General features: G+C 39.3%; 1 long non-coding RNA gene across 2 annotated transcripts; it reads left to right on the forward strand.

The window, feature by feature from the left end:
* The first annotated feature begins 1115 nt into the window (after positions 1-1115).
* On the forward strand, positions 1116-6031 carry LOC138770048 (uncharacterized). Of its 2 annotated transcripts, none has more exons than XR_011359382.1 (3): positions 1116-1194; positions 3550-3614; positions 5856-6031. It is a non-coding gene; the product is annotated as an uncharacterized lncRNA (long non-coding RNA). The 2 variants fall into 2 exon arrangements; XR_011359383.1 differs by having other exon boundaries at positions 5859-6031.
* Positions 6032-7969: the final 1938 nt, after the last annotated feature.

The following is a 7969-nucleotide window of genomic DNA, read 5'->3' on the forward strand; positions in this document are numbered from 1 at the left end:
TTGGATTGAGAGCGTTTTGCAAGAAGAGCTCACAGTTTTTCAAAATCGTAACTTGGTGTAAGAGCATTGCTTTGGTGTAAGAGCTCCCTGTACTGGGTGGGAGGGGGAGGGGGGAGGGGCAGGGTCTGCATAGTGGGGTCTACAGCACTGTACTTTGACCCAGGAAGTCTTCCTCACCTTCTAAATGATAGCAGATGCACTTCAGGCTGGGGCTTGCATCAGGGGACAGGACTGTGAAGGTAATCAGGGGCGGATTAACTTCACCATAGGCCCCGGGCTGTTCACCAAGCCTGCCCCCCCCCCCCCACCCACCACCACTATGGCAGCACTTGTCTGGTGTTCATATTACAGGATAGATAATGTTATAATGACCTAATTTCTGCAAAATTGTGGTAAAAAGCACCAATTTTTTGCAAATTATGGCAGAACTGTAGGCAGGAGATAATACACCACTGAAAGTATCAGTCTTTTTGGGTGGTCGTGGGCCCCCCGGGAGCTCAGGGCCCCAGGCTACCGCCCGAAACGGACCTATTATACTCCACTACTGGAGGTAATCTCTTCATAGCTGTAACCCCTCTCTCCCCAATTGTCTGCATTTCAGTGATTCCTTATGTGAAAATTTGCTTTGGTTTAAGAGTGGATTTGGACTACAAGCGCCGTCAAGGAACAAATCATGCTCCTAATCCAAGGCACCGCTGTGTGTGTATGTATGTATATATATATATATATTTATATTTATATATATATATATATATATATATATATATATATATATATAATTATTACTAATAAACACTATAGTATAAATGTTATATAAATACCATAACTATGCACTGTAAATATTATGAAACAAATACATAATACATAGTAATGTAATGCAATAGATATTACATACACGCAGAGCTACAAATACAGAAAAAAAACTAAATAAACACTATACTGTAAGTTCTATATAGACACTAGATAAGTAATATATTACAAGTAAGTGAATGTATCTCAGTGAGTCTCTCCAGGCCAGTACCTATACCTCCAATCCTGCCCCAGCATCTAGTTATTTCAGATGTAGCTGAAAATGATGAACTTATTTTGTGATTTTTTAACTTTTATAGCTGATTGCTTCATTGAGGACGCCTGTCTCTCTGGCTGGATTCAGCTGGCTTAGGATGAGAAACATTGCTCAAAGTCACAACTAAAGTGAGTAAAGAAACTTGTCCTGCAGGTTCTATAGAGATCACAGGAGATATGGAGTCCCGTGACATGATATACTCCACCGACCCCCCCTTGTGAGTCAGCTTGTCCATAGAGAGAGCAATGCAGAATATTAGCTTGTATACTTATATACAGGAAACGTGGCGTTCTGCGTGGTACAGAGCTTGTCATCACTCCCATGGACCCCTGTCCCTAAATGAGCTGTATTAGGTCCCCTACATGTTGTACAGGTACAGTTCAGCCAACATCTCTATAGACTCCCCCATAAACATGTAACAGATCCTCCTATCTGACATCTTTATTTCTAAAGAAGAAGAGAGCCAAGTCGCCACCAGACTCCCCTGTCTTCCTCTAGTCCAGAGCTTCTCAATTCAAGTCCTCATGGCCACCAACAGGTCATGTTTTAAAGATAACCCACACAAATGTAATGTCCCACCACAGGTGTTTTTAATCTCTCCTGTGCACCTGTCAAAAATCCTTTTCTTTCAGGTTAAAAGTGGTGATGAGGAATTCTGAAGTTTCACCACTAGGTGTCAGTATTTTCTATGTCCTTATATGCATAGCTGAAGTCAGAATTGGGTTAATGTTTCTGTTGTACCATGTTTTTTGTGCTAACCAACAGGAGGTGCTCTTCTTTTCTAGCCTATTATCTCTCTTCTTTCACCACTCACAGCGAGGCACATTGTAGGCCCCTGTAGGAGGAGTTACATGGTGGAGGAAGTGCAGTTCAGTTCCTACCAGATTCTCAGAGAGGAAAGACAGAAAACAACTGTTCCTGCTGTAGTTAAGCCAGGGCCTGGCTGATGCCAGGATGCCTGTCGGGGACAACGAGTGCAGTCTAGTCTAGACACTGTAGTGTATAGATGCAACAAGAGACAACCAGTTCTTTTAGTACTCCTACTACGTATAGTATGCAGTGCTAAGTACTTTAAAGGGAGAGGTAACCAAGGAACACCCTGACCCACACCGAAAACACAGAGCAGGGCAGTATCCTGAGCACAAGAGGAACTAGCCTCGATAGGACAAAGTTACCATAAAGAAGGTCTACGTATCCTATCACACACTGTAGGTAACTGGGACACCCCTGGAAACTTAGCTTCACCCAGATAACCACGACTGGGCCTTGTATTACCCTGACAGGACAGGTAGCTCACAACTGTAGGACTAAAGGTGACCAAAGTCTAAACACAAATACAAGTAACTCTTCACTACAAAGTATATCTCCAGGTTCCGTCAGAGTATACAGCTTCACTGGGTTGGGGCTCCTCTGGCCAACTCCTCTACTCTACTCTTCAAGCACCGCTACAACTACCTCTCTTCTCTCTTGTTACTCTCCAGCACCACTTTAAGCACAACTAGCTCAAGCCTAAAGTCTGTGTAAAGACCTATCGATTTTGTTAAATGTGCACTGTTATACTGAGAAGCTTTATACTAAAACTGTTTTATTTTTATACTACTGGGACTCTGTCATACTCTATACACACAGCACCGTACATCTTGGGTCATTTTTCCCCTCTCTGTGAGTTGCGTTCAGTTGCCACTCAGGACTGTCATGACAAGAGCCCAAGGGACCCATCACAACCCGGCAGGTTACCGACCATTTGGGGAACACAGCCAGCCACACAAACAAGCAGGTACCAACATCACACCTGTGTACTGGACTAGCACTGGCGTCACGACATTAACCCCTGTGATAATACCTGATGCACTGAGTATAATTATATCACCTGTGATAATAACTGATGCACGGACTATAATTATATCACCTGTGACAATACCTGATGCACTGACTATAATTGTAGCAGCAGTATCCCAATGTAAACTTACTGCACTAGTGCACCAAACATATATTGTGTAAGGGATAAAGTGCATGGTGCAAGAAGGATGAAAAAACGTAAATAAATGGACCTGACCTACACATCCAGACACAAAAAAGGGGAAAGAGAGAAGGGGAACCCACCCCAGCCAACCTGATGCACATTTGGCGTATTGCTTCCTTCCCCTTTGCTGTGCTCAGGGTCCTATGGATCTAGTACTTGTGTTTTTGTGAGTTTCTGTCTTCTATCATGTTTTTTGCCGCTATTCAGACACGGGGCAGACATGTTAAAATCCAACCCGTTTGCCCACAATTTGCCTCCAAAGGCAAAAGTCAGCAAAGAGCTGGGCTATGCTATACATTTCACATTCCGTTTCCCCCAGACACCATCGTGGCTACAACCTTGGCTGTACACTCCTCTATATGTCTTTTTTAAGCCATAAAATATAACTTAGTATTATTCTGTATGACACATTCAACATAATGGAATATAATAATTATAAAAACTCTCTTACCTGGTGTAGCCAGAGCAGAGACAAGGAGCAGGTATCCCAGCAGGTCGGCCATGATGAGTGGACTCTCTCAGCAGGTTAGTTGCCGTTCTGGTTCTCCTTCTTATTTATACCTCAAAATGTCTAGTTAAAAAAAATGCCATAGGCAGCGTGTAAAGGAAAGTATCGTGTAACGTCACACATCGGTATGCTTCAGTTGTTTCTTGAAGACGCAGCAACAATCATGTATCTTATGTAAGTAACCACCAGCACATAGTTTCCATAAGCGGAAAGAGTTGACTTTACATCAGTGACCATTGTCTGGCTAGGCTGTACAGTCTTGCTTCACTTGTTGTATACATGGTGGTATGAGTCAGTAGCTGTTTCTGTTTCTATGCACATTGTTCATTGGACATAAATAATGAACAAAACCCAATAGTCTATAACGACTATTAGTCGACTTACTGCAGGTAATGGTAACCGGACAAAATTTTGACAAAATTTTTTGGTGCATAATTAAGAAGAGGTTTGGTACAACAAAGTTTAAGCCAGATGGACCCAATCCAGCGGATCAATTGACAAGGAGTTTGGGTCCTATTAGACTAATGGTGTGTTTACACAGACATATTTTTAAAGCCAAAGGCAGGAACAGACTATAAACAGGGAACATGTCACAAAGGAAAGACTAGATTTTTCCTCTTTTTAAATCCATTCCTGGCTTTGGCTTCCAAATTCTGCCAGATAAATCTGTCTGTGTAAATGCACCATAAGCCATTTTTAATGATTAGCGATTAACGATAAATGATCCGAAACGAGATTGTTTATCGTTAACCTAAAATTGTTTACCATATAACACAGAACAATAGTCGTTAGTTACTACGATCGGTTACTCTATCTGATCCCAGCAAAAGAAGGAACAATTTGGAATTACACTGAACGATTAGTGAACGAATGTGGTATTACAGGGAACGATTAGCGAGCGATTAACGATGATTTTAGGGTCAGATCTAAATGAACGATGAACAACACACAAACGTTCTCAATTGTTACCTGCAATTACACAGGACAGTTATTGTTTAAATTCAAACAATATAACAATTTTCCTCACGATAATAGTCCCGTGTAATAGGGCCCTTAGGGTGTGTTCACACAATCTCCGCAAACTGTCTGCCGAGTGGAACTCGGAGCTCCCCGCATTAATAATGATGTCAGGAGTTCCGATATTATTTGAAAGTTTGCGCTGGTGTACGGTCACAGCCTGAAAACAGTACCGGAGCTCCCGATATCATAATTAATCATAATGCGGGGAGCTCCGAGATCCACTCTGCAGAACACCATCTGTACTACGGACAGTTTGCGGAGAACCCGTGAACGCACCCTAAGACATCCGGCATTCCAATCAACCAATGAACAATATCAAGTAGAGCAAATGCTAGATTTTGACCCTGACATGCGGGGCCAGATGAATACCACAATGTCAGGGATGAGGTGTTACCATTCACTGTACTTCACATTGGTTGATTGGATTGCTGGATGCAAAACTTTTTGTCATGTCCTCTCTCTATATGTAAGCCCTCATGGGCAGGGTCTTCTCTCTCTATGTAAACCCTCATGGGCAGGGTCCTCTCTCCCTATGTAATCCCTTGCGGTCAGGGTCCTCTCTCCCTATGTAAGCCCTCATGGGCAGGGTCCTCTCTCGCTATGTAAGCCCTCATGGGCAGGGTCCTCTCCCCCTATGTAAGCCCTCATGGGCAGGGTCCTCTCTCCCTATGTAAGCCCTCATGGGCAGGGTCCTCTCTCGCTATGTAAGCCCTCATGGGCAGGGTCCTCTCCCCCTATGTAAGCCCTCATGGGCAGGGTCCTCTCTCCCTATGTACCAGTCTATCAATAACTTTATTCATGTAGTGTGTAATTGATTTTATGTTACGATTTGTATGTTAACCCCTTATAATATGTACAGCGTTCTAGAATCAAGGACACTATCAAATAAATGATACTAAATACAATAATCTTGGATGCCAACATTCGGCATTTGGAGACATTCTACCTAAACTATGGCAGCAGTCTTCAGAGAAGCTGTCTGAGATTAGAACAATCCTTCCACTCTTCTAGATAAAACTGTTCCACCTATGTTAGAGGCTGTGACTGGTAATGGACTCGGCCATTCAAGATAATATACCTGCAAAACCAGGAATAGCCTGTGGATGAGGGAGGAAAAAATTCTAATACTAATATAGGACAAGGCGTGTGATAACTGGTGCAAGACACAACTTTCAGATACTGCTGTGACTTCTAACATGGGAATATAGCGTAACATAATGTTTTCCTTTTGAGTCAAGCAGCTTCATCTAGATGTCACCACTATGATCTCTCAGCGACCAGCATCCAACAACACAGCAACACCAGCCATGGAGACGTGGAAACCATCAGCTCTGCACAGGACTTGCATCAGACTGCAATGAAGTGTCCTCACCGCCAGATCAGTATATTACTTTCATCTATAGGCTATGGTCACACTAAGTAAAAAAAATAAAAAAAAGTATGTTGTTACCACATTTTAATCTCAATGGAATAATGACCACCCAATGCACACAGTGTATTAAATATCAGACATTGTTTGCGCGGACGTCATAATAGTGATCATTACAATTATTAACTTTTTTATAGTAGTTATATTCTTCTATATAGGAGCAGTATTATAGTAGTTATATTCTTGTATATAGGGAGCAGTATTATAGTAGTTATATTCCTGTATATAGGAGCAGTATTATAGTAGTATATCCCTGTATATAGGGGGCAGTATTATAGTAGTTATATTCCTGTATATAGGAGCAGTATTATAGTAGTTATATTCCTGTATATAGGGGGCAGTATTATAGTAGTTATATTCCTGTATATAGGAGCAGTATTATAGTAGTTATATTCTTGTATATAGGAGCAGTATTATAGTAGTTATATTCCTGTATATAGGAACAGTATTATAGTAGTATATTCCTGTATATAGGGGGCAGTATAATAGTAGTTATATTCCTGTATATAGGAGCAGTATTATAGTAGTTATATTCCTGTATATAGGGGGCAGTATTATAGTAGTTATATTCCTGTATATAGGAGCAGTATTATAGTAGTTATATTCTTGTATATAGGAGCAGTATTATAGTAGTTATATTCCTGTATATAGGAGCAGTATTATAGTAGTTATATTCCTGTATATAGGAGCAGTATAATAGTAGTTATATTCCTGTATATATGAGCAGTATTATAGTAGTTATATTCTTGTATATAGGAGCAGTATTATAGTAGTTATATCCTTGTATATAGCAGCAGTATTATAGTAGTTATATTCCTGTATATAGGAGCAGTATTATAGTAGTTATATCCTTGTATATAGGAGCAGTATTATAGTAGTTATATTCCTGTATATAAGAGCAGTATTATAGTAGTTATATTCCTGTATATAGGAGCAGTATTATAGTAGTTATATTCCTGTATATAAGAGCAGTATTATAGTAGTGATATTCTTGTGTATAAGAGCAGTATTATCGTAGTTATATTCCTGTATATAAGAGCAGTATTATAGTAGTTATATATTCCTGTATATAGGAGCAGTATTATAGCAGTTATATTCCTGTATATAGGAGCAGTATTATAGTAGTTATATTCCTGTATATAAGAGCAGTATTATAGTAGTATATTCCTGTATATAGGAGCAGTATTATAGTAGTTATATTCCTGTATATAGAAGCAGTATTATAGTAGTTATATCCTTGTATATAGGAGCAGTATTATAGTAGTTATATTCCTGTATATAGGAGCAGTATTATAGTAGTTATATCCCTGTATATAGGAGCAGTATTATAGTAGTTATATTCTTGTATATAGGAGCAGTATTATAGTAGTTATATTCCTGTATATAGGAGCAGTATTATAGTAGTTATATTCTTGTATATAGGAGCATTATTATAGTAGTTATATTCCTGTATATAGGGGGCAGTATTATAGTAGTTATATTCCTGTATATAGGGGGCAGTATTATAGTAGTTATATTCTTGTATATACTGTAGGAGCAGTATTATAGTAGTTATATTCCTGTATATAGGAGCAGTTTTATAGTAGTTATATTCTTGTATATAGGAGCAGTATTATAGTAGTTATATTCCTGTATATAGGAGCAGTTTTATAGTAGTTATATTCTTGTATATAGGAACAGTATTATAGTAGTTATATTCCTGTATATAGGAGCAGTATTATAGTAGTTATATTCCTGTATATAGGAGCAGTATTATAGTAGTATATTCCTGTATATAGGAGCAGTATTATAGTAGTTATATTCTTGTATATAGGAGCAGTATTATAGTAGTTATATTCCTGCATATAGGAACAGTATTATAGTAGTTATATACTTGTATGTAGGGGGCAGCATTATTATAAAATATTCTGCATCTGGTGTAAT

This window comes from Dendropsophus ebraccatus, chromosome 12 (genome assembly GCF_027789765.1).
Source record: "Dendropsophus ebraccatus isolate aDenEbr1 chromosome 12, aDenEbr1.pat, whole genome shotgun sequence".
In the NCBI taxonomy this organism is placed as follows: Eukaryota; Metazoa; Chordata; class Amphibia; order Anura; family Hylidae; genus Dendropsophus; species Dendropsophus ebraccatus.